This window comes from Lygodium microphyllum, chromosome 6 (genome assembly GCF_053477565.2).
Source record: "Lygodium microphyllum isolate KBCC chromosome 6, Lygodium_microphyllum_v1.1.10, whole genome shotgun sequence".
NCBI lineage: Eukaryota > Viridiplantae > Streptophyta > Polypodiopsida > Schizaeales > Lygodiaceae > Lygodium > Lygodium microphyllum.
The window spans coordinates 106792446-106820394 of NC_141140.1; the positions used below are offsets into that span (position 1 = coordinate 106792446).

The window sequence follows — 27949 nt, forward strand, 5'->3', positions numbered from 1 at the left end:
TCAAGGAGATACAAGGGGTTCATGCTGCATAGTATTCTACTTAAAAAGATTCTAAGACTTGCAAGAAAACTTAATTTATCAATAGTGAGTATTGAAGAACTTAAAGCTGAAGGTTGAAACTTGGAACATCTTTCTGAACTTATAACGAAGGGAAGGCCAAACTTACAAAAGATCACAGGTATAAAGGCTGAGTTTAAGCATCAAGAACTAAAAGAAAAATACAAATGAAATGTCAAGAAGAAGTAAAAAGAAAATACAAATACATCAAACATCTATCTCATCTAGAATCTCTTCCTCTTCGTCATCAGCATCCTCCTCCTCTTGATCTTCAAATCCTTGCATGGAACTTGGATTGTTTTCATGTTTATGAAATCCAATATAAAGATCATGAGTATACTTGTATTTCATCTTTGTTAGCAAATGCAAGTTTGCATTAACAAAGACTAAATCATTAGCCTTCTGAGTGCCTAGCTTGTTTCTCTTCTTGGTGTGTATATGACTAAATGTGTTCCAAAGTCTTTCAAGTGCAGAAGATGCACAAACTTTGCTTAAGATTTTGATAGCCAAGTTTTGGAGCTCTAGAGAATCAACTCCATAGTTCTCCCACGATGTAATTGCACCTACATGGAATCTACAACAGTCCAAAATAATGTATATTTAGAAAAGCTATTTTAAAAATTTATATAAATTGAAAAACTAAGGAATTTTGTGAATTACCTATCACATTGCACATCAGGTCAGTCAAACATGCCTTCTTTGTTGCAGTAGTTAGCGAGTTGAAATTTGATTTCTTGACGTTCCTCAAGACTTGCCACCAATTTTTGAAGTGTGGTATTCCAGCCTTGAGTTACTTCAACATCTAACTGGAGTTGCTTTCGCTTGTATTGGAACTCTGCATCCAAATTGTAAGTAGCACAATGAAGTGCTAACTAGTATTGGTTCCATTTGGTGAATGCAAGATCCTCAATTTCTTATTTCTTAGGTGGTGCAAGATTAAGAGCACGGATGTTTTCAATGAGACAATCCATTGCTTCATACACTTTATCAATATACAGTACATCACCATCCACTTGCCATAAGAGATTTACCATGGGTAAGCATAGAAGAACAAATTGCTTTACTTCCTCCCAATACTCATCTTGGGTTACCGTTGTGTAGCACAATTGGCCCAAAGCTGACTTTGAAGTAGACCATGATGCCCAAGATGGACTAGTGAACATTTGTTTTAAAGCTAGCCTCATGTTGTATAGCCGACAAAGCATAAGGAAATTATAGGCAAACGTGGTCTTTGAATATTTTAGTAGCTCCTTTTTTGGGAATTGCCTATATAAGAAGGCTAGAGAGAAATGATGGTGGGTGAAAAAAGAAATGATTTCCTTGCCTGTAACAATTGTACTCTTGATCCATGCGAATGCTCCAATGTCTTTCAATAAATTATTAAGACAGTGGGTCATACATGGACTCCATGTGATATGGGGATGTTGTTGCTGTAGTAACGAACCTGCAGCTCTATTTGTTGCCTCTCCAACGGAGATTAATTGAATTACATTCTTGGGTCCAACATACCCTTCGAGATGGACGTGGTGGTGAGTATACATTCGAGGTACTTTATGTGTTGGCTTTGGGGTACCTGTGAAGAAAACTGCTAGGGTTTGCACTGGACACACAGAGTGTACAATCACGATAGAAACACAAAGAGACAAACACACACATAGAGGGAAAAACTTTGGTAGACATGTACATCAACTGTGGTTGCTTCCCAGATGCTCAGTGCATTTTTCAGAGTCTGCACATCCGAGATGGCATCTCTTGGAATGCTATGATTGCAGGATATGATGATCATGAGCTTGGCGAGGAAGCACTAGCCTATTTTGAGCAGATGAGGTCGGACGGAGTACCCCCAGCTAATGTCATGTATACTTCAATATTGAAGGCTTGTAGCATCTTAAAGGCCTTGGAAAGAGGCCACAAACTTTATTCTGATATCACCAAGCAAGGTTTTGAGAAGGACCTCTTTATTGGGAGTGCAATAGTAGATTTATATGCCAAGTGCGGCTTGCTTTTGCAGAAGCACAATAAGCGCTCCTAAAACTTCTTGTTTGAGATGTGGTCTTGTGGATTGCAATTATTGCAGAATATACTGAGCACAGGTTTGGTGAGGAGGCTTTGAATTGTTTTGAAAAAATGCAGCTAGAGAATGTGCATCCAGTTTCTATCACATTTACTTGCAACTTGAAAGAATGTGGGAGCATTGGAGCTTTAGAAACAGGTAGAGAGATACATGCTGAGACAACCAAAAGAGGACTGGAGGGAGGCCTTCCTGTTGCGAATACATTGATAGATATGTATGGAAAATGTGGCTTCCTAATGGAAGCACATGATGTGTTTCACAAGTTACCTAGTAAAAGTATTGTGTCTTGGATTGCCATGATAAATGGCTTTGGTGAGAACCATAGTAGTGGCATGGCCATTCGATGTTTTGAAGATATGAAAGAGCAAGGTGTAAAACCCAATGATGTCACTTTTCTCTGTCTTCTTGGAGCATGCAGCCAAGAAATCTTGGTCTTGAAGGGACAGGATTATTTCAATATGATGATTAAAGAGCATAAAATTGAAAGCTTGGTCTTCCAACTAAAGAGGTTCTCAGGGCTCTCCTTATAGCCTGTAAAATTCATGGGGAGTTAGAAGTAGGACTTAGATGCTTTCAGCAGCTTGTGTTTACAAATGAAGAAGATGGTACTGCATCCATGCTTATGGCGGATATGTATGCAGGTGAAGGAAGATCGAGTGAAGTTGTCAATATGGAAGAAATGAGAAAAAGTGCAAGGGCAAAGAAAGTGCCTACAAGTGCATCAACAGAAGTGAACAAAGTACTACAAGAGTTTGTCATAGGAAATGGCTTTGAGCAAGGACACAAGAGCAATGTTGGAGGCTTTGAATTTGCATATGAAGGATGAAGGATATGTGCCTGGTTTGGATTTGGTAGTGTCACATGTGTGATGTTGAAAAGCAGCCTATGCTGATGACTTTGCAGATGAATATTATGTAAATTGAAAAGGCTAACAGCTAACTATGATAGCTTATTTCTGCCAAAGGTCTTCTTCAGCCACCCAAATTAGTTGGGTTTGTAGCCAGAAGCATTGGAAGGTTCCTTTTTTGAGATGACTGGCTATAGGAATGCATCCTCCTTTTTGCACTTTAGTATGCTTCTACCTTATATACATGGGTTGTGACAAGAGGGGGCAAGCAAGTCTCAAACTGATAGACAATTCATTTGGTTAACTATGGGACCATTGTGGGTGGTCTTATGTAGATCTGACTTATTACACAGTGCGTTAAGCCTTTGGTACAGCAATCCCCAAAACTGGAAATGGGTTTTCACTTCAGCTGCCTATGGGTTTGTGGTCAAGGCCATTTGGCAGTGGGGGGGTAGTGGCTTTGAAAACCACCTTGAATCTACTTTGCTCTGGGCTTGACAGGCTTGGAGGTGCCTTGCAATCTTACAATTAATGGTGAGGTGTAGGCCCACCTGGATTGCTGGTTGTTTGGGGTAACATGACAGTGCCACGATCTGGAAAGCTAGCATTGGCTTCCAACACTGTTCCCACCCTTGGTTGTGCTCGTTGTTTGAGGAGCTTCCACCTTGTCTCTATGTCTCTCTTCTTCACATGTAGATAAAAATCATAGGCATGTGTCTATCTTGTTGTTTTAGTGGCTGCCATTTTATGTCTATGTCCTTCAATTTAACAAAGACATGCAGCTATAAGAGAATATCCAGAAGTTTGCCCTATCCTATTGAGCTTCTATCTCTATCTCTCTTGCCCTTGTTTCACTTTCATGCATTTCATTTCTCCTCTTGCACTCGTGGGACAAGCTTGCGCTTTTTCTCTGCTAAAATTATTATTTCTTTGTCTCTGTGCAGATTCTGGATGTTTTTCCAAATTGGAGCTGGTTGTCACATGGTGTTCTCAGACTGTTTATGCTACATGCGTCTCAGACTCAATCACACAAGATTTTCCTTCACCAGGTACCAATACAAATGTTCTCTTGTTTAGGACAACATTCTAAATGATATCAAAACCTTTGTTTGATGAAGAAGCACCGCATGAACATCTAGCCAAGCTAAAGGTAATATTTAAACACATTCTTTTCTCCTTCTGTTGTATCCCATGGTTAAGGATTTTGGCTTTTTATGCTAGTCAGCCCAACATTTAATCCTAGTTGGCCAGCTGCCATATTTGGCCTATTTTGGGCCTATTTATTTTAGGGCTCCTCCTTTTCTACAATCATCGTCATTCTTCACGCAGTCTTCCGTTGGAGAGAGGAACCGGTGCCAGTGCCCATGCAACATGTGACTCACTATTGTACGCAAGTGTCTCATGTTTGGTAGATGGATTCCATTTCTCGATCACATCTCTAATTTCTCTTCTTTTGCAGTGTTGTTATGTTTTCTTTCTCTTGTGTCTTGTGTTTAGTAGTTTATTTCAACACTTGTCTATGATTCCATTGCTACACCACTTCATCATTCTTCAGGTGGTCTTCCATTGGAGAGAGGAGCCAATGCCAATGCCCACATGGCTAGTGACTCACTATTGTACGTGGATGTCTCTTGTTTGGTATATGGATTCCATTTCCCGAGAAAATCTCTAAGTTATCTTCTTTTGCAATGGTTTTTTGTTTTGTTTCTCTTCTATCTTGCATCCAGTAGTTTATTTTAGCATTTGTCCATGCTTCCATTACTACACCACTTCTAACATGGTCTAATCCCAATGCTTTTGATTGGATGGTATTGCCTATGGATCCATGTTTACTCTCTGATCTCACATTTCTTGTCCTCAGGCTGCAAACATGCGATTCCTAGCCTCAATCTATTATCTTTACTTGATTCAAGCAAATGGATTCACAGCGCATAGTTTGTATCTTCAAGGATTTGTGACTTTCGATGTATGTTATCTGTTATTCATTTGCTTTTCTCAATATGCCTACTCTATCATCTCTTTGATATATTTGTTGGCAATGCTACATAAAGGTGGATGTGGAAAGAATATGTTCTTGGAGAAGTAATATTGAGATGGTAGCATTGGAAAATCTAGAGAATTTGCAACCTCTTTGTGAGCTTACATCTCAATTATCACTTCTTGAAGACTATTCTCTATAAGCTCTTTGTGAGCTACATCTCCATTGTCACTTCTTTAATGCTATTCTCTACAAGCTTATATGAGGCGATAAAGCTTAAATTTGAAGCAAATGATAACGAGAGGAGAGCCTGACCATTGCATGCAAAACAAAAAATGGATGAGATCCTTTTTCAGCAACATCATCTTGAAATTTTGATGCAGTGTATTCGCATCATGCAATTGTGTTGCGAACTTTTAGAATGCTGTGATGCTGAAAGATGAGAGAGACTTCATATAAATACTATAAAATCCCTAAAAACCAACAAATGTGCCGAAATCATTAGACATGCATAGACTCACACGAGTTGATAATCTTGCTAAGACCCTCTCTCAGATCATGGGTGATCTGATATAATATAGTGAGATAATGATAATGACTCATCATAGTCCATATAATGTAGAACCACCAGAGTAAAACCATGGATACCCAAGTAGTGGATGATCAAGCCACCACTAAGGTACCTCAAAGAAAACCTGATATGGATGTCGAGCAGGAAGTTTAGGAATGTTGGGGTTTGACTATGGGGATGGCTTAGGGTTTGGATTAAAGGAATTAAAGGAATTGAGATATCCTCATCTCAAGAAAAACTAGGGATATTACTTACATAGAGCTTCCTCACTGTAATGTCTCTGGTTGCCCCCGCATAGAAAAACCCCCTTAATCAATTAAGGGAAATTGAATTTTTTAAAAATTACCCCCCTCCCCCCCCCCCGGTGCATAGGAATTCCCCCCTCCAATAATGGATAAAGAAAATTGAAATTTTTTTAAATATACATCCCCCACTATCAACATCGACAGCTTGCAGAGGAAGGGGGGAGTCAGCATGACGACGATGAGGGAGAGGCAGCTGCAGTCGATGTAGAGAAGTGGGAGACGATGATGATAACTATGGGGGGAAGGGGCACACCTGTGCCACCTCTTGCCCCCCCCCCCCCCCCAATCATATAGGGAAAAAAGAAGGGAAAGCCACCTTATTCCCCCCTTTTTGCTGCCAAGAGAAGAGAGAGAGAGAGAGAGAGAGAGGGGGAGGGAGAGAGAGAGAGAAGAAGCAGAAAAGAAGAAAAAGAGGGAGAGAGAGAGAAAAAGAAGAAGAAGAGGGGAAAAGAGAGAGAGGGAGGGAGAGAGATTCTTTCCCTTCCCCTTCAAAGAGGGTGGCCACACGCATCTCTTTCTCCCTGTAGCCGCGAACCTATACCCGTCTCGCGGGATTATCCCCCACTTGCAAACTCAACTCTCTCCCCAATTGGCCCCACTAATGGAGCACTAGGTGCGAAAGTCTTGTGCGACTCACAAAGATTGAGGATGGCCCCCAAGCAGAAAATGATGCGCGTGGATGGAAACCCCACAATGAGAAACAAAGCCCCAGGTGAGGACATCACTGCCCATCCAATCGTGGTACCGATCATAAGTAATGTATTTCTAGATTAATAAATGCTTACTTTGATTGCCGCATGAGATGAAGTAGACCCATGTTATGCCATACAGGAATAGGACATTAAAAAGGATAAACTGCATCGCAAGTGTTCGAAGGATTGAATTTTCCAAATGCGCATGTCAAAAGAAGTCAATTGTATTTTATACCATGTGATGAATTCATAAATAACATTTAAGGCTTCAAGCATATCCTCACAATAGTAGGTGTGTTTTCCTTGCTTTGAAGGTATATGTTGCAACTTGCATGCCTAAAGGATTGCATAGAAAATAGCTTAGTCTAGAAAAGAATCATTATGGAAGCTCTAGACCGTTGTCCAAGCTCTCGTTAATAGCTTATGTTTGATAGATTGGGAGTCTTGATGTTGTGCATAGTTAACAAAAATGGAAATCATAAGGGCTAAAATTGAGATGCCTTGAGATCCATCTGATAGCTACGATGTTATCAATCCTATTCAGGGACTGAAATGGATACAAATAACTCTAGGTCTCAAAGGAAAATGAAGAGCTCAAGAGTTAGGAAACCCTAAGTCAAAGGAAAGACCGATGCTTTTTACTCGTTAGGAAGCATGTTTGGTTATCAATCAAAGTAAAGGATTTTTAGAACTCATGTCTTGAGCAATGTTGAAACTTCGACATATTTCCTAGCCGAATGGAGGAAGTGTTAAGTAAATTTTGCATGGAATCGCTTAGATCTCAAGGGGGAGAGCAAATACACGATAAAAAGGTTATCATGACTATTCCTGCAATATTTGGAAAAGGATAGCATTGTTTTTCTGATTGATCAAATAACGTCCTAAATGCTTTTGCATTAAAGTGATTTGGAATGTGATCTAGATGATTATTCCAAGTTCTTGTGTTTGATGGTAAATGCATTGCAAGGGTTTGTAATGACAAGTTGCCATGGGAATAAATGAATGTTATCTTGGAAGATGGTAATAGGGTTGATTGCCTTGATTGTGCTTGATTCTCAATGGGATTAATTAAAGAAGGATATTTCGTGCGGGTGGATCATCTCCAAGGTCACGCCGCATTTCAACCCGAAAGGATACTACTCAATTCATGGGCCAAAGGTCAAGTGGTGAAAAGGCCAACCACGAAAAGTTGTGTCTCATTGCTAGGTCACCTAGGTCAGTGGAGCTTTGGACACCCCTTGCCTAGTCCGGAACGGAGTTATAGACTACCCTGAGCCCAGTGTCTAGGGTGTTGGAAGATCCTATTCTAGATAAAGGATGGAAATTATGGTGCCATATGATTTGGATCGGGTACTTCTATTGGATAAAAGGGGGTATATAATTCTGTTGTATGGGCAGGAGACAAATATTAACTTGAGATAAGTTAAGGAACTTGTTTGAACTTGTTTTTCAAAAGGCTTCTTACTCTGTATTTGTATTTGTGTCGTAAATTACATGAATGAACCCTATTCCCTAAAAGGCTTAACTAAGGAAGCTGATTTTCAATTTCAAACATAAATATGATAGGATCTAATTAGAAAACTAAAGCTATCAAGGGAAGCGGGTGGGCAAAACCCCCGATGGGTCTATCCTGCAATAGGGTGGTCCCAGAGAACTAGGAGGCTTCTCACAAGGTTTTACCGATGTTTGACTTTTAGGTATTGTTAGGAAAGAACCAGATTCATACCGTTTTAGGGGACCAGAATGGGACTATGCTCTGTGGTAGAGAGGTCGAGCAGTGCATCCCTCTCATTTCCCATTCTCTTTGAACCAAGTGCGCCATGGATCTACTACGGCTTGGGTATCTCTGTGTAAAGTAGGATGTCTAGGACTCGGCACTAGAATACTGTTAGGAGACTTTGACCACCAAAAACCCAAATATCAGATAGATCCTAGTGGGTTTGGCCACGAAAGTTTTATTGCGAGGCAGACTCAAAAAACCCTAGGCGACAAACCCCGTAACATTCCATGGGAGTGCCGGGCAGTGACGCTTAGATTCGTTTCTCGATGGACGGCTAAAACGTGCTTGGATAGCCAATAGGCGGGCATGTTACACTCACATCAATCTAATTGGTATTCTATTTAGAATAGTCCTTTTGCACTGGATAAGGTATTTCCTTAAAGTCCTACTTCTATGGATTCTCCCATTCACATCAAATATTCTTTTAGTATGGAGATTAAGGACTCGGCTCAACATTGCAAATCAATTGATTGTCTAGTACATCATTGGGGTTGGAGAAAAAATCATTTAACAAACTAACATGAAAAATATTATGGATCTTTAAGTGTTCAGAAATATTATGGATCTTTAAGTGTTCAGAAATTTGTATGCATTGGTCCCTAGGCATTGAGGATCTTGTAAGGTCCACAATATCATGGACTTGGTTCCTTGAATTCACCCAGTGATAGCTTTATCTATCTCCACTATAACATATTTTTGGAGGATTATACCTTTAGTTTCAAATCAGAGAAGTTGAACATGGTGAGACGGCCTTGCTCATATAAGGCCTAAAATGAATTCATCCAAATCTTTGGTGGTAAGAGACATTGCAAGAAAATTCCACTAAGGGTAGATATTGTATCCATTTCTTATTTTCTCTACAATAGGATGCCGTTAGGATGTCTTTTATGACTTGATTGACCCACTCTATTTGGCCTTTGATTTGTGAGTGATACGATATACTAAATTATAGTTATGTAGCAATAGCTTCAAATAAGCTTTTTCAGAATCAAGAAGTAAAGATGGAATCTTGATCACTCATTATCCCTTTTTATTACCCATGAAGTTTAAATTTTTCCTTAACAAAGAACCTTCAATGTTTGAAGCCTTATAGTTTGTCTTGATGGGAATAAGATTAGCAAACTTTGTTAGCATATCAACTTCATTAGTTCATGGCTAGAAGAAATGCATTATCTTTTCTCAAGGTACATAAGCTCTTCCTCAATGGAGAAGTCTCAATACTTAAGTTGCAACTCAAGATCTTGATCATTAAGTTAAACATCTCTTATTAACTAGTGATATTCAGAATCATTTTTAGATTCTTCTTTTGTCATTTGGATGATGGGGTTACTTGGCATTAACACTATGGAAACTAGTGATTCTACCCTAGAGGGTTTTTTTGCAGTGAGAGCATTAGGGAACACATTGCGGCTCAAAGCATTGCCAATCAAGTAATGTCTCCACAACTTGTTAGTGTGCATCATTGCCAATGACTCTAAGTCATAAATAGCATACTTTCTTTCATGTGTCTTCAGCTTCTTTGAGGAATAAGCAACTAGATGTTTCTCTTTCATAAGTAGAAAATTGAATCCCATAGAGCTTACATTTGTTACAACCTCAAATCTTTGATTTAAGTTGGGGGGAAGCTTTAGAATGGGAGCTACTACTAAACTTTGTTTGAGTCTCTCAAAACTAGATTGTTGAATTGGAGTCCATACAATTTGAGTCTACCTATTTAGCAAGTATGCGAGAGGTGTAGCAATCAAGCATAATCTTTGATACAGACTTGATATCACTTGATCAATCCTAAGAAATTGTGCACTTCTTTGACCATCTGTGGGGGTGGCCATTATTATACATCCTTGACCTTGCTGTGATCTACCACAAATTCTTCCTCTAACCTGAAGTTTTGACTCATGTTTCTCGTCTTTTTTGGAATAGGTCAAAATGTTATCAAAGAAAATGAGAATGATATCATAACAATAATATAGAAAGCCACCTAATCAATCAAGTCCACCCTTCCATAAGATGGAGTTGTCAGAACCTCTATCCTTCTACTCTCCATCCACTCACTTGGCATTCCTTAGTTCTTTAGTTATTGCCATCCTATGCTTAACATACATGCTCTTTCATTGCATCCTTACCACTAGTTTCTTAAAATAATAACCTTAATCAAACAAAGATGCGCAGTAATAAATTTTCTAATTAACAGAGTAATTTTTTACAAAAATTACTCATCACCATTGTCTAAAATAAGACAGCCAATAACCTAGGATCTGACTTTTTACTCCACCCAATCTATCAACTTGTTTGGACCTAAGAGACCACACACCTTGTCTTAAGTAGTTGGTAAGGTGACAAGTTGGCCAATAACCCTCCCTAGACCCAACACTTGACCTTTCCACTAATCTAACGGACATAACACACTAGGGTTGGTCTTTATTCACCACCTATCTCATGCCCACAATGATAGATAATCTTTTACACACCATCACTTGCTCACCAATGACAAACAACTAGATGTCATAAGCATGGAAAATAATACACAAAATAAAAATATAAAATTTCACCAAAACTTTAGTATATACTATGAAGATTCATGATGCACCATCCATTCCAAAAAATAATAAATTTTTCAATTAGCACCATCATAAACAATTATGTGAACCTTGTTGAGGAAGACGAATCCTTGAGCAAGGTTTAGCTATGGAGACTGGAAGTCAATGGCAAGAGACATGATGACTAAAACTAGATACACCAACTATTACTCAAGTGAATTAGGTTCCAAGATATATTATCTTGGACTCATAAACACAATCTTGAGTAGAGAGAGGCAAGACTAAAAGTACAAAGTACAATAGCATTGCATTCAAATGATTGTCATGTATACTCTTTTATAGTTGTAGGATGTTTTGAAATGTAGAAATTTAGTTGCTAGATGAGCCATTTTTGGCATCTTTCTACTTGGGTTTATATCCACAGGTGTTAGCTGCATCTAGAACAATAAGAATCACAACAATGGCCTAGGTAGCAATAGCATTCAAATAGCATTTTGGAGTCATGAGATCACTCGCCAATAATTTTTGCTAGTGTAAGTGGTGCAACCACAATGTTAGAATCCTTGCTTAGCTTGCTTTAGGTCAATCCGTGTGGGGTTGAGTGAGAGCTTTCCTTGCTAGGTGGACTCAAATAGTTCGAGGTTACAAACATTTAGTTATTCCAAAGGAGTTTTGAATGGAAGTTATCTTGATTATCTCTTGATGGACTACAAAAATATATGCCATTGAGATTTGTTAGATAGGCATATTACACCTAATATTAGATAAAATGCAAAATTTAAATGTGAACCTAGATATTGCTTGCAAGACTTCTTTGATATCCTTCTCTATTAGTAGGTTTTAATTTGCTTGATTTATGTGTTCATTACCATACCTAATATTCATTTTTTGGTCTCATTGATGAGAAGTTTTATGCACATCCAAGGCACAAAGCATTGGTATGCAATAAAGCATATGTTTCACTATTTGAGTGTTCCTCAAAACCTTGGGCTATTTTACCTCAACAAGGGGGAATCATCCTTGCCAAATGTATATGTGTTTTTGGATTTTGGTTTGATTGGTTGCTATGACACTCATGTATTTATAAGTGGTTTTTTCTTTAGGCTTGGAACTCATGCATATCAGGGTTGATCAAAAAGAAACCTACCATGGCCACTTCTAGTTGTGAAGCTTAGTTCATGGTAGCTTTTATAGCTATGGTTCAGTGTTTTTGGCTTAGACATATTTTTGCTAATTTAGGTGTTGAACAAAAATTTAGCACTACCATCTTTAATGGGTATTGGTAGTTGCATGGAACCCAATGTTCCATGCTCACACTAAGCACATTAAGGTGCATTATCATTATGTAAGGAACAACTCTCTACAGAGAGAGATTGCCTTGCTCTATGTCCCAACGTACGAGAATGTTGTAGATATTTTTGCAAAGGATTTACTCCATCAGAAGTTCAAAACTTATTGCAATTTGCAAAATTTTGGCCTTACTCTGCTTTGTCCATTAATCATAGTTCATTGGGTTTGGTAGTTCTCTATACATGAGTGTTGGCTATTTTTTAGCACATCATTCCTAGAGGGGATTTACACACCTAGGATTGTCAAGGCACTTTTTTCCCTCACTAGGAGGATTTTTCACTTAGCTTTGTATATGTCCCCATATACCTTCTTAGACCAACTTTAGTTTAGGAGATCTTCTACATTTATACTTCTCAATACACTTTATGTTGTGTGCTCCCAAGCTCCTTATTCTCTAAGTTGCATGTATGCATTCCTGCAACCCTAAATTCAACATTGGTCTGTGGCTTTCTCAGTCGAATAACGACATACAGAATGTACACTAACATGGCTAAAGCCTATGTTAGACACCTTAGTGTCTATAGGTTGAGGCTGTGGCTACCGCAATCATAGTTAGGCGAAAAAACCCGAAACGGTCCCTAATCAAGTCTGAAACTCCAAAATTTTTGATGATCCTGGTGAAATGCATTTTGACAAATGAAATGTTTCAGCCTTCCCATTTCAGTGCCACATGGCGTTTCAGGTAGGGTCCGAAACGTTTCACGAGACGTTTTGGGACAAGACGGTCAAATTTTGGCCATACATTTTTTGTTCATTAAATTTGATGGATGGAAAGTTTTAGATAGCATTCTGTGTCACTAAAAAAACATTCGTTCTGACCTTTAATGCTAATATTTCAACTTTTAAAAAAAATCGTTTCATATTATTCTTCCCATATGAAGACGATTGTGCCACCCATACTCCACGCCTGCCATGAAGTCGATCGGTGTAAAGGACTTTGGAGCAACAGATTCGAAACTCCCTCTTTCAAGTCGCTGATGCCAAATGGGGAAAAATGACCCATAAAAAATGATTCTTGCTCTTCATGCTTCTCTCTCTGACTTCGCACCTACCTCATCAGTAGTGAATCGAATGATGTCTCTGCACTCTGCTGTAACCAAATCCAGTAAATGACCCGAGCCCAATGGCCCACACAGTGCAGAGGTTGCAATAGAGAATCCTCTCTCTCTCTCTCTCTCTCTCATTGATAGTGGACACTCACTCTCTATTATAATGATTTAAATAACAAATAGCATCTCTCTCTCTCTGACATGAACCACCAAACACACTCTCTCTCTAGCATTATTCTTATATCAGGTCTAATTACTCATGAATGTTGAGTCATTATGTATATGATAGGTTATAGAACTCTCTCTCTCTCTCTCTCTCTCTGTGTAACAGATTATTCACTTGCAAGCTGCCAGATCAACCTCTCTCTCTCTCTCTCTCTAACCTCAAGCCTCTCAAGGACCTATACCTTGAACCTTATCTTGATTCCTATACCTATAAATATGTGCACTAAGCATCAAGTGAACTCATCTCACTCAAGGACCAAACCACAAGTCACTTCAATTCATCCTAAGCCTCAAACATTCACATCCCGCACACACATTCAGCTCGAGCTTCAGCACACTTCAACAAGCCTCCAAGTTCAACACACTTCAATTTAGCTTAAACCTCATACACTCATACATCTCTCTTTCTCCGTTGCTCCCTCTCTCTTTCCCAAAAGTGAAATCTCAACACAATCTCTTATCTTATAATCTCTCTCTCTCTCTCTCTCTCCTTGTTACCTCATAATGAGGCCTCAAACCATGGAAGCCCAACTAAATGAAACCCTGAGAGAGAAAGAGATGACCCAAAGTGACTATTGGTGGCAGCAAGTTAGCATCCTTGGATCCTACAATAGCAAGGCGAGTGGAGCAATACGCTTTGAGTGCCACTTTTGTGGCATCAAAAGAGGCAGAGGTGTTGATCGAGTGATGGTGCATCTCCTTAATGTCCCCAATCATGGTATCAATGGTTGTGACAAGATACCACCAAAGGATCATGCTCGTATGGCAAGGGATGTCAAGATGTATCCTGAAACTAGGCCCCCAAAGGACACTCACGTCATCCGAGCATCAATGCCTTCAACTACAACTACCACTAGTGAAGGTCGAGCTCGTGAGAGTAGAGCAAATCGATCTGCCACTTTTCCTACGACTGCGACAAGCAATGGAACACAAGGTACATCATCCATCCCTCGTAGAAAATAAGGCAAATTTTTCACAGCATGGCACCCACAAAGGAAGGCTCAAGTAGATGCAGCTATCGCACATTTTTTTAAATCATATGGAATTCCATTTAATGTGGCACAATATCCTTTTTTAAGGAGATGGTTTCTAAAATAGCCTAGTTTGGCCCTTCCTACCAACCTCCCTCTTATGATGCACTACGTGGGTGAGAAACTTCTACAAGAGAAAGTGATCAATGTAAAGGCTACCATCACACCGATTAAACAATAGTGGGATACCTACGGGGTGAGTCTCATAGGTGATGGTTGGTCTGACATACACAGTCATTCCCTAGAAGGTGTCCTTGCTGCATGTCATGGCAAGCCTCTATATATAAAATCCACAGAGTGTAGTACCTGGCAAAAGACAGCTCTTGTCTTATGTGAGATGTGGGCTGAGGCTGTTGAGTATGTCGGAACCAAGAATGTAATTCAATTTTTCTTTGATGCAAAGGCAACAAATAGGGCTACATGTGCCTTACTAGAGCAACAGTATCCCCATATCACATGGAGTCCATGTATGGCCCATTGTCTTAATAATTTATTGAAAGACATTGGAGCATTAGCATGGATCAAGAGTACAATTGTTACAGGCAAGGAAATCATTTCTTTTGTCACCCGCCATCATTTCTCTCTAGCCTTGTATAGGCAATTTGCCAAAAAGAAGCTACTAAAATATTAAGAGACTAGGTTTTCCTATAATTTCCTTATGCTTCGTCGGCTATACAACATGAGGCCAGCTTTAAAACAAATGGTCGCTCGTCCATCTTGGGCATCATGGTCTACTTCAAAGTCATCTTTGGCCCAGTTGTGCTACACAACAATAACCCAAGATGAGTATGGGCAGGAAGCAAAGCAATTGCTTCTTCCATGCTTACCCATGGTAAATCTCTTGCGGCAAGTGGATGGTGATGTACCGTATATCAATAAAGTGTACAAAGCAATGGATTGTCTCATTGAAAACATCCGTGCTCTTAATATTGCTCCACCTAAGAAACAAGAAATTGAGGAGCTTGGAGTCAACAAATGGAACCAATACTAGTCAGCACTTCATTGTGCTACTTACAATTTGGATCCAGAGTTCCAATACAAGGGAAAGAAAGTCCAATCGAATGATGAAGTAACTCGAGGCTAGAATACCACACTTTAGAAATTGGTGGCAAGTCCTGAGGAACGTTGATTAATCAAATTTCAACTCGCTAACTACTGCAACAAAGAAGGCATGTTTGGCTGGCTTGATGCATAATGTGATAGGTAATTCACAAAATTCCTTAGTTTTTCAATTTATATAAAGTTTTAATACAGCTTTTCTAAATATACATTATTTTGGACTGTTGTAGATTCCATGTAGGTGCAGTTACATGGTGGAAGAACTATGGAGTTGATTCTCCAGAGTTGCAAAACTAGGCTATCAAAATCTTAAGCCAAGTTTGTGCATCTTCTGCACTTGAAACACTTTGGAGCACATTTAGTCGTATGCACACAAAGAAAAGAAACAAGCTAGGCACTCAGAAGACTGATGATTTAGTCTTTGTTAATGCAAACTTGCGTTTGCTAACAAAGATGAAATCTGAGTATACTTGTGATCTTTATATTGGATTTCATAAATATGAAAACAATCCAAGTTCCATGCAAGAAGTTGAAGATCAAGAGGAGGAGGATGCTGAAGAAGAGAATCAAGATAATGAAATTAATGAGGATGACGAAGAGGAAGAGATTCTAGATGAGATAGATGTTTGATGTATTTGTATTTTCTTTTTGCTTCTTCTTGACATGTCATTTGTATTTTGTTTTTAGTTCTTGATTTTTAAACTCGTCCTTTATATCTTTGATCTTTTGTAAGTTGCAAGCTTATTACTACTTCTATGGAGATATGCTTGAAGTTGAGTCATCATGAACTCCTTAAGAAGCCGATGCAAATCCTCTAATGAGTCATCATCTTCCCCAAACTTTGACTACAATCCTCTGTTCACCCGTAGAAGTCCAAGGCACAGAAGGAATCCACTTCTTCAGACTAAGAAAGCAGCTTGACTGCCCCTTCCGCTACTACTTTCTAGTCCAAGTAATGCAATCATCCGTCACAACTCTCCCGTGCCACAAAGGGAGTGTGACTAGTGAGATGGGGTAGGAAAGCCTCTGCACAGGTTCCAAAGAGGGATGTCCTTAACGCATCAATTGAAGCCTGGCAAGTTCAAACCCTAGAGCTAGAATTGACATCCACATTCATGATGAGTTGGTTATTTGATAGAGAGCAAGCTTGGCTCCTAGTCTTGATCTCACATGAGGAGACACTTCGCCAGTCTTGCCAAAGCCAAGGAATCCATGGTTACATATGTTCAAAGGCACTTGGGACAAGATGGTCTTATATGCTACTATGAAACAATGATGACGAACACAAAGATATGCTATGGCTCTTTTCTATTTTCAAGAGCTGGGAGGATCGACATGATGCCAGGAGGAATATTCCACAGTGGATTCCCTGCCACGGTGGATTCTGTGAGGTTTTGCGGTGGATTTCGTAAAATTTTATTATCGGGACTCATATACAAAGTGGATTCTTTGTGCGAGAAGTCGATCGGGACGCCTATCCTTTTCGGGCGTTTTGTTAATTTTATGTGTACATGGGTGATTCCATAGTGGGTGATTCCGCAAAATACATATTTAAATTAATAAACGCTTATGAGTTTAGAGTACGCACTCGTAATAAATTAAGGTTAGGATTGATTTCTAACCAATTTATTTTTGTAGCTGAAGACTGCTAGGTATTCACTTTTGTTAGTTTAATTGTATTATTTTTCTAACAATTGTGAATGCTTCAGTTGATGTGTAGAGTGAGCAGTAGTGGCATTGGGAAGCATTGGAGGATAGCGTGTATTCAAATTATCATCAAGTTTTGATGGGTGCGTATCTTAGGCATGGCGCCTATATTTTGTCGCGCTTATTTATTAAAGCGCTTGATATTTATTTATTATTTTTGTACTATGCGCATGGGCGCACATTTAAATACTTGTATTGGACATTATATTTGGGTACCGCCTGACTTCTTGGGTGCCCAAAAGCTTTAATTCTTTAGTGGCACAAAAGCAAACTCAAAAGCTAAAGCGTGCTATTTTGTAAATTGGGCTATTATTTGAGCTTGAAGATGAATAATATATTAAATACATGCTTTGTGGAGCGCTCACACAAGGCATGGGGGGAGATTGCACCCAATTGGTCTCTTGTTCATGTCGTGCAAGCTTTCTTCATTGGTTTTTGTGTAAAAAGTAGAGTTCTTTTATTCTTGGGGACCTTCTGACGCTCACTACGCGTGCATACGGCGACCAATCTGTGCACTAGTGGTATCAGAGCGAAGCTGAGATTGAGAGCTTCAAATCGCTTACCATCTTGCGTGATGGTGGAGCTCCTAGAACGATCGAGCTCTATAGTCAGTCTCATCGTGAATGATCGATACCAGCGTGTTCCTGGTAGTCAAGAACCCCATTCTGCACCCTCTGATCGTCGCGAGAGACCAACCTCTATAGGCGAAGGACCACGTGGATACTTCCTTCAACAAGTCGTCATGATACAAATAAGGAGATCCTCCATACCTTTCAAGATTAAAGCAAAAAGCTTATTAAGCTTTACTTTACAAGAAGCTTAATTTAAAAAAAAGCTTCATACATCGAATTACTGCGCCTGCGGCGGCAGTATGTACTGCCCGCTGTCAACGCTGGCGAGGACATACTCATGTCCTTTAAATCCACGCTTAATCAAAAAAAGATTCAAGCTTTTAAGTCCTCCAAGTGGTCCAAGTCTCCTAAGTAATTCAAGTCACAAAGGTCACTAAAGACTTCCTCAACAACTACCTTAGAGGTAGTTGGTACTCAGAAGCACACGAATCAGTCTATTGCTCTCTAGAAGTCCCTGTTCACACTCACAGTCTTGCTGAACCAGTTTCAGCAAAAATAGAAGTTCACACGCAGACTATACGCAGTTTCCACGCAACACTATTCTCTTGGAAGGTGGTTGTGACAACGAATTCCGCAATCGTAAAGGAGAAATATTACAAAAGCCAAACAAAATATACAAGCCTTGTAAACCCGCCTTTGAGCTACACTCATCCCGCTAATAAGATTTTGAGAGTGTGAGGTCTTTTGGAATTTTGCAGGATGACTGAACAAAACATGGACGATCTTATGGCTAAAGGAGATTTACCCGAACCAACAATGGAGCAAAAGTTGGATTTGATTATGATGCAGCTTGAAGAAGAACGAAGAGCCCGACAAGCTTTGCAAGTTCAATTGGCCAATTTGCAACGATCTACCACCGACCAAGATGGATCACAACCCGAAGATCTTATACGACGTACCATCGATGCAATGCTTGAAGCCCAATCCATTCGCAAAGAAACAAAGATAAGTAAAAGAAACTTCAAATTTCATACTTTCAATGGATCACGCGATGGAAAGATTGTACTTGCTTTTATCAGTCAATTTGATGATTACTTTCATGAAGAAACATATGCTGAGAAAGACAAAATTAAATGTGTCACTAACCATTTAGTTGACCGAGCATCCTTATGGTGGACTGTAGTCCGCAAGAGCATTGATTGTCCCACTACTTGGGAGACTTTCCAAAAGAAATTTTTTGTAGAATTTCCTTCCTCCTCAATTCCATGAAAAATCCATCAAGCAATGGGATCTTCTACAATAAAGGGATCGTGAACCTATTTCCCAATACACTGAACGTTTTTGGAATGCCCTACTGCAACTATGTATGCTCGAAGATGTACCTGAAGCAACTCATAAACGCAAGTTTATGTCTGGCCTACTTGGACATTTCTATGCGGAAGTCAATATGTTCAAGCCAACAACCCTTGAAGATGCAATTTCCTTGGCCCATGACACTAAAGACAAGATCCGCGGACGAGACAAGCGACCACAACAATTTCCAACTAATGGTAATTTTGGTTCCAAAAAATTCAATTCAAATTTTGAGATAGGATGTAATAACCTTAGTTGAAAAACTTTAAAACTTTCAAACGGTTTGTCAATTCAATAAATAACATTGCTATTCTTGGTGTCATCCTCATCAACATGTGGCATCATCATTGTTGCCATCCTTACCACCGTCATCATCCATATCTTCATCATCATCATCAAAGCTCCATCTTTCTGTTGTGAAATCCGAAAAGTAATCACAAAAGGAAGCTCCTCGCCCAAAACAATCTTATAGATTTGTGGTGATCAAAGATGATACATAAAGCAAGACAAATAATTGAAAAATGCCAAAGAGAGGGAGAAAAACATTGGACAAAGGCCATATAATCCTTAATCTCTAAGGTTTAAGGCTACTCATGCATTTTGAGAAGTGTTGGAGACACACACACACACGTGCATGCATATGCATTTAGAGAGAGAGAGAGAGAGAGAGAGAGAGAGAGAAGCATAGAAGAGTGAGGTGATGGCAGCCTTTGTTGAGATTTAGCAATCACACTCACTAACAGCCTCTTTGTATGGAGCTTCAGGGCCAAGGACATGTAGGCTTACCTATCCCATATGCACAGTGGTGCCTACTGCAGTTTCCTACTTTCCTATAAAGCATTGTACTTGCTTCCTTTTCTTAATGCAATGATAGTACTCTTTTCTTTCCAGTAAAGTGTCAGTGTCATTGTCCACACACAAGATTGTGTTTATGAGTTCAAGTCTCAATCTTGAAACCTAATTCACTTGTGTGACAGTCAGTGTCTGAGTCTATGTCTACATGAGTCTTCTTCCTGTCTTTGAACCACCATAGCCATGCTCTAGATCTGTGTTTCTCAACATGGTATCAGAGCCGCTTCGGGCATGGCTCAGCTCGGATTAGCTCTCCTCTATTCTCTCTCAGCTCATATTAATCTCTGGTCAGCTCAGTTTCATCCCATGACTTCATATCCCAACTCTACCTTCACTTGAGCTTCCATGGTAGCCATAGACAGTAGCACCCTGTCAGATTGAGTCGCTTATATCTCACTCCACAGGTCAAATCTCTTGGAGCTTCCTTCTGGAAAAGTGTTCCCCAACTCAGAAAGCTTCCCTATATCACATCAATCCATGCATTTGGCTATCTGAAGCTCAGCATTATGAAAATTCTCAGTCACTGCCATAGTCTTCAACTATGACCTGCAGGACATACCCTCCATGGAGCCTTCATATCTCTCTCTATAGAGCATATCTTTATGAATTCTCTTCTAGACATATCTTTATCTACTTAGGGAACTCCATCCTGGCACAAAAATCATCCGCATTGTTGATCAACCAGCATGGCATTGTTGAAATTCGTGGCTACTAACGAAATCTGCGCCTGATGTATTTGTCCACTCTGCACGCGCTGTACATGCTGCTATCTTGATGAGGAGATAGGGCTTTGGAAGAGCTTGAAGTAAGATTCATTTCTATAAAAAAAGTTTTCAAAATGGTCAACTACAGCTCCTGCAATCTGCAAAAAACCAGGGCCCTGTCTAAAACCCTAAACTGTCAGCCATAGCCAGTTTCATCAAAGCTCAAAAATCTCATCATTTTCTCTCTCTTGCCACCTGGAACAACCCACTGCCACTCTGATCTATTGTCCCAGCACCAAATCAAGGAGGGGAAGGACTTGAGAAGATTGAAGAAGGATCGACGACCCCGAGCAAGGAAGATTCAAGCTCAACATCAAGTCTCTACATAGTGTGTTTTCACACTACCATTACTTGTGTCTCTTGACACATTGTAATCTGCTCTTTCACTTGTAAAATCTGAGAATCTTGGAGCTGATTTGCTGCTGCTCCAACCATCCAACATGGGAAAAGACTCTCTAAATGCTCGGTTCAAGGGAGTCAGGTTTCACGCCTAGCAAACCCACATCAAGCTCATCCCGATGAAGAAGGGTCTCTGGGCCATCACAAATGGCAAAGAAAAGAAACCTCGAGATGCAGACCTTGCAGTTACTTGGTAGAAGAATGATGACAAGTCACAAGCCATCATTAAGCTAGAATTGGATGACAGCTACATCCATCATGTGGATGCTTGTGACACGTCCCATGACACTTGGGACAAATTGGATACCTTATTTGGTGCATAGTCAAAGTCATCTAAGTATAGTCTATTGATTGAATTTTTCCGACTTGATATGAAGCCTCATACATCCCTGGGATCCCATCTAAATTACATGGAAGTCTCCTAACCCAACTTGCAGGGATAAAGCTAAATATGGATGAAGATGTTTGTATTGGTGTCTTGTTAAAAAGTCTGCCTCGTGCCTATGATAATGTATCAACCACTCTAACCAATATGCCTGATCCTCAACTTGTTGATATTAAAGCCTCTGTACTAGAGGAAGAAAAGAAACTTAAAAGCAAAGAAGAGCCTAGCACTTCAAAGGATGAACAAATGTTATATGTAAACAACAGATACAAAGGTAAAAAGGAACCGCTCTTCTGTGACTTCTGCAAAAGGACTGGACACACTGAGAAGTTCTGTCATGCTAGGAAGAGGTCCCAAAAGGCCTATCTTGCAGCTGTGAAAGAAGAAGAAGACCATGGACCAAAAGATGAAGATGAAGATGAAGATGAAGACCACCAGGATCAGAAGGACAAGCCTCATCAGTCCTTCTATTCTCATTACTCTGATAGACTGTTTTAAAAGCCTTTTATTTCCTAGCCCTAATGCTTCTTGCCATAAGCTTTGTAAACTCCTCATATAACTTGGCACTATAGTCCCTGTACACTTTGTGAGGCCCCTGTTACAGCCTCTGGATGTCCATCATGTTTTGATGCCCACACTTAGCCTTTTCTGCGACAGCCTCTGGTGTCTACCATGTTTGTGGTGTGCCCACACTTTGCAGGTGGTTTTCATTACATCCTCTACACACTTTGTGCCTTTCTAGTTGTGATTGAGGAGGGATGTTAGATTTAGCAAGCACACTCACTAACAGCCTCTTTGTATGGAGCTTCAGGGCCAAGGACATGCAGGCTTACCTATCCCATATGCACAGTGGTGCCTACTGCAGTTTCCTACTTTCCTATAAAGCATTGTACTTGCTTCCTTTTCTTAACGCAATGATAGTACTCTTTTCTTTCCAGTAAAGTGTCAGTGCCATTGTCCACACACAAGATTGTGTTTATGAGTTCAAGTCTCAATCTTGAAACCTAATTCACTTGTGTGACAGTCAATGTCTGAATCTATGTCTACATGAGTCTTCTTCCCGTCTTTGAACCACCATAGCCATGCTCTAGATCCGTGTTTCTCAACAGCCTTGTGGGCCTACTGCTGCACAGTGTACAAGACAACTATAGGATAGACCCCCTTTAGATTGACATATGGTGCAAAGGTAATCCTTCCCTTGGAATTCTTCGTACCAAGCCTCAGGATTGCCCCTCAAGAAAGATGGGATGGGAAGGGGGCATGGATGGAACACTTGATTGGACTCAAACGCTTAACGAAAACCTAACTTCTAGCCACCCATGCACTCATATGCGAGAAGGCAAGATTCAAAAGTTGGTTTGACAAGAATGTCAAGCAGCACAACTTCAAACAGGGTGACTTAGTACTGCCATACTCAGTCAAAGGACATAAGAAAAAGCTGAAGTTTCGAGGGCTAGGACCTTTTAAGGTTCAAACCATCAACCGAACTGGCAACGTCGAACTAGAAACCCTAGAGGAGGAGGGCATAGGCTTCTTTAATGGCAGCCGCATAAAGAAGTATTTCCCTCCCATGCACCCATAGCATGAGCCCCAATGCCAGCACCCTCGGTCCACATACGAGTAGCCACTATCACTGAGGTGGACGATGAGGATGAGGAAGTAGTACCACTAGCTTACCTACGCATGATGGTCTGCTAAAGACACATGCACCATCAATGCATTGATCAATGAGGGAGATGATTTTAATATCTTGACTCATGACCATTAGACCCAAATTGGCAAACTGTAGTTGCAGTAGCCACTCACGCTAATCTCACCCCTTATGGAGGCCAACCCTACGCACTGTTAGGAAAGTGCAAGGTTGCAGTTTCTATCAAGTCTTAAAGTGTACTGATAATCTTCTATGTGTTTCCCAACAATAAGAATGCAGAAATGGAATCACTGTTAGGAAAATCTTTCAAGAAGAAAACTCGTTGCAATGTTGACTATCAATCGCAGCGTATCCACCTAGCCATGGGCAATGTTTGCATTGTTCCAAGACCGCAAAGCCACCGATAGAGGAACCCACCATCAAGACTAATGAGGGAGGTTGTGACTTGTCACAACCTACCAAACCTCGATGCCAGAAACCCACTGGAAACAATGCTGAAGCCCATGAGCCCTAGTTCAAATGGGTACCTAAACAGAGAGCACAACTTAGGAATAGAAACCCACAGCCTCACCAAGATAATGATCTGCACTCAAAACCTAGGAAGTCAAGACAAAACTATAAATATCAATGTACGGTCAAGCCACGATGGGTCTCCAAGGCCTTATTGCATGCACAAGGCTACTATGCAAGTAACACCTCAATTTGGCTGCCTAATGCCAAAACAACCAAAGGCCCTACTAAAACGCCACCCTCAAGCTTAACCACATAAAACATCATGGCAGAGACACTCACAACACAAGAGAATCAAGCTGCTAAGTTCATAGAACCTCCAAAGTCTAGCTCAATAGGGCCTGAACCACTCTACCGTCCAAAATCGCAACCTGCTACTAGCAAAATGCCCAGCTCTAGCACTGATGATACCTCTCAGATCTCAAATGCATCTAGTAGCATGACAACCGCAACTACCACCAAACCCATCGAATGTGAGGCCAAGCTCTAACCTAAAGAGCAACCCAAACTACGACTATTAGCTGCTGAACTCTCTAGTCTTGTTAAGCCTCAACCACCCCACAAGCCTTCGACCCTCTTATGAGCGATGATCAATTCTAACATTGGCCATGGACTTAGCTAAAAATACAGGGGACGACTTGGTTGCTTGCCTTCGGTGCTTGAACGCTATTTTCATGACCTTGGTCAAAAGCTATGATTGACTAGACTTAGGCCTTTTGGAAGAACCTATAACAATGGAAGTACGAACACTCCCTTGCTCTTGGGAGAAGTCGGAATTTGTATTTGTTAAGGCTTTCGAATCAGCCCAAGAGTTAATTGCAACTGAGATATCCCAGGAACAAGCAATCAAGCAGCGTCTCATTTCGTCATATCGCAAGAATATAATCATGGCCACAAACCAAGAAATCAAGTAGTTGAAACATATTACCGACCACGTCTCCTCCTTCTTGCGGAAATGGTATGCTTTATGCTTCTAATGGGAACTAGAGGGATGGCAAATAATAACCAATGCTAAACAATGATGCACAATCAAGGCATTTGAATATGACCTAATCTATATCGCTCCAACTTCTTATAGGGTGTTGACTTCCATTCATAACCGACCCTTGGAAGAACACATCGAGGGAGATCCTTATTTAGATCGCATCCTCACTTGGCAAGAGTTGCATGGCGCTAGTCGCGTGGACTCTGGCAACTTCTTGCTTAATGTCCTCACTTACATTACACACGTAGGCATCCACCCTGTTGACATGGATAGCTATGCTAATTTCGAGTATAACCAAAATTTCTATGCCTAGCTCATGAAAAGGTAAAACACAAAGATTATGTGTTGAATGCCCTTTATCCTCTAACCCTTTAATCCTAGGAAGGATTCTTCTCAATTCAAATAGGGGGAGGTAAGGTGAAACAAACCAAACACATAAGAAAAACCATGAAGGAAAATCTCACAAGAGGGACCTCCATGGTAGGACAAAGCAACTTGTGATTGAGGAATTAACAATAAAATTTGCAAGCAATAGACTTAGACTGCTTGGAGGAAAAAGTCTAATTCTGCACTAAAAATAAGTTAATCTGCCAAGCATGAAGTTTTTTCTTTCAGTGAGTAACTATTTGAAAAAGCACTAATGGCAAACCATGGCTTACTATAGGAGTTGAAGATGTCGCAGTAAAACCAAGCCCATTGCCTACCCTTCACAGAAGAGGAAAGAGCGAAGTATGGCCTATCCCTTGAAAATCGAGCATACAACCAGCCTAGGTTTAGGAGCATCCACAACATCGAAGGAGTGGTGACCAGTGAGGAAGCCGTTAGGAGGATCGTGGATTAGTGCAAGCTCGCCACGTATATCGAAAAGTTTGCTAACCACACTAGGTGTGTGGAATTCCTGAAGATGTATGACTCTAATAAGGAGAGTGGGACACTGTCCTTGGCAAGTAGGTAAGGAATCAAGCAAGTGCAGGTCTTGCTTAGCAAGGCATTAGTGGAGAAGGCATTGGGGTTGGAATTGAAGGTGGAGAAGAGGCATAAAAGAGATGTCTATATGCCATGCTGGGGATGAAGAAGGAAAGTATCTTAACAAATGATGGCATAAGTATCCAGGACATTCCCAATGCAGAGGTTAGATTGCAAGAAAAGGTGATCCAGGCCCTCTTCTCCTACCTAAGATACAATTCGCTTATGCATAGGATCAGCATGCATGTGCTGGAGAGCGTGGTGGCTCAATCGTTGCATAAAGTGGATTGGAACGACTATGTCAAGAAAACTATAGACCAATCAGCCAAGACACTTGACCTTGGAAGCAGACTGGCGGGTGGAGAAACCCCAGTCTCAAAGGGAACTAACTGGAAGAAGCCCTTGGCCAAGGCCTCATTCATAGGGTATGGAGGAGTCTTGACCGCCCTTATCTAAGAGGCGATAAAAGGGGCACAAGACAGAGAAGAGGGATTAGATGAAACACTTGAGAGGTCACCTCCTCATCATGACAAAGAACCATCAAGTGATAGGATGGTTAGTGAAGAAGAGGAAGAGCAAGAAGCTCAATCCAACAAGAGGAATGCAAAGACGCCTAAAAAGAAGGTGACAAAGAAGAAGCAGGAGGAAGAGAGGAAGAAAAAAGAGAAATCAAGCCTACTTAAAGCCAAGGATGAGTATAAAAGAGTCAAGGAAGAGAGGAGGAGAAAAGCTACTGAACAAGAGGAGGAGTTGAGAAGGAAAGAAGAGGAGGACTTGGCACAAGCTATGCACATGTCCATAGAACAACAGTGCAAGTAGGAGGAACTAGCAACAATGAGCCTGCCTAGGCAGGACAAGCCAAGAACTAGTGTCCAAGCATCAGAAGACAGCTCCACCTTTCCGTGAAGGAAAGGGCAAAGCCACACTCCACCCAAACCCGTCTACCCTCTTTCCCAATATCCCAACCATCACAGCAACACCAAGCACCCCAACGACAGTGGACGCCATCAACCTCATGGCATGGGTGCAGTTCTTGGTCGATAAGGCACATACCCCAATGCCCACCTCCAGTGTGGGAACCTCAACTACATGAGTGAAAAGATCAGCTGCTGCTGTAGATGCCGAATCTCAAGAGGAGCCCAAGCGACCAAGAATAGATACTAGCACTATGGAGCCACAGCCCACTGACGACGACGAGCATGTGAGGGAGCTCTATGCTCAGTTGGAAAGGGAAAAGGAGGAGAAGAGAGCAGTTGTGGTGAAGCTAGAAATAGAAAAGGACATGTCAAATGCCTTCCAGTTAGAGAAGACCCGCCAACTGGCCTTGCAACAAAAAGAAATCCACTCGCTAAAAGCAGAAGTGAGGGCCAAGGAAATTGAGGAACAGTGGCGAAAAAGACTCGAGGAAGAGAACCACGAGCTGGTCGCAATGCAAAGGGAATACAAACTCTTGGTTCTACAATAGGCGGAGCTCGAAACAAAAATGAGAAAACTCTAGGAGAGCATGGAAGAGCTCACCACACTAGAAGCAAAGAGAGTACAAGAGCAAGAAGAACGAAAAAAAGAAAAAGAAAAAGCAGAGCGTGGAATGCAAAGACAAAGGGAGTAACAAGCAACACTAGAAAAGGAGATTGAGTGCCTAATAGAAGAAAAAGAAGAACTTGTACAAAAATGGAAAAGGCAGGATCTACTGATAGTGGCCCTGTCACAAAGGCAAGGTGAGGGCTTGGAAGAGATGAACAAGAGGGCAGAAGAATGGGCTAGCCAGAATGAGAAAAGAGTCAAAGCCTTGGAACACTATCTCGCTCAAGTCGAAAAAGAAAGGATGTTGAAAGCAGAGCAATAGCTGCCCAAGTGAGCTTCCAAACCCAGCAATGCACCTTCTTGGATGCCCTACTGGATATCACTCATGCAGAGGAAGGAGAGTCCATAAAAACAATAAAAAAGAAATGGGGATTGGCTCGTAGAGCATTGACAGAAATACTACAAATGCCGCCACAACCTAGTGGAGTTGGCCCAAGCTTGGAAGAGCAACGCCATTATCTCCTATTGGCAGGCCTAACCTCACACGAAGTGAATGCACTTGGGTTCATCAAAGAAGAACAGCAAGGGCCAAGCCGGGAGAGAGAAATGGATGAGAACTTTGGAATGGGATCACATGAAGAGGAGCTTGTCCCACTGCCTCCTTTCCCACAACTTGAAGAGTAGGAACATGCAGACACCTCCACAGAAAGAAAGGTGGCACTGAGG

General features: G+C 40.8%; 2 pseudogenes; one reads left to right on the top strand and one right to left on the bottom strand.

Moving 5' to 3' along the window:
• Positions 1-264: 264 nt before the first annotated feature.
• LOC148034927 (uncharacterized) overlaps positions 265-27949 on the bottom strand; it is a 67131-nt pseudogene continuing 39446 nt past the window's right edge.
• LOC148034928 (uncharacterized) lies at positions 14548-16185 on the top strand (annotated as a pseudogene).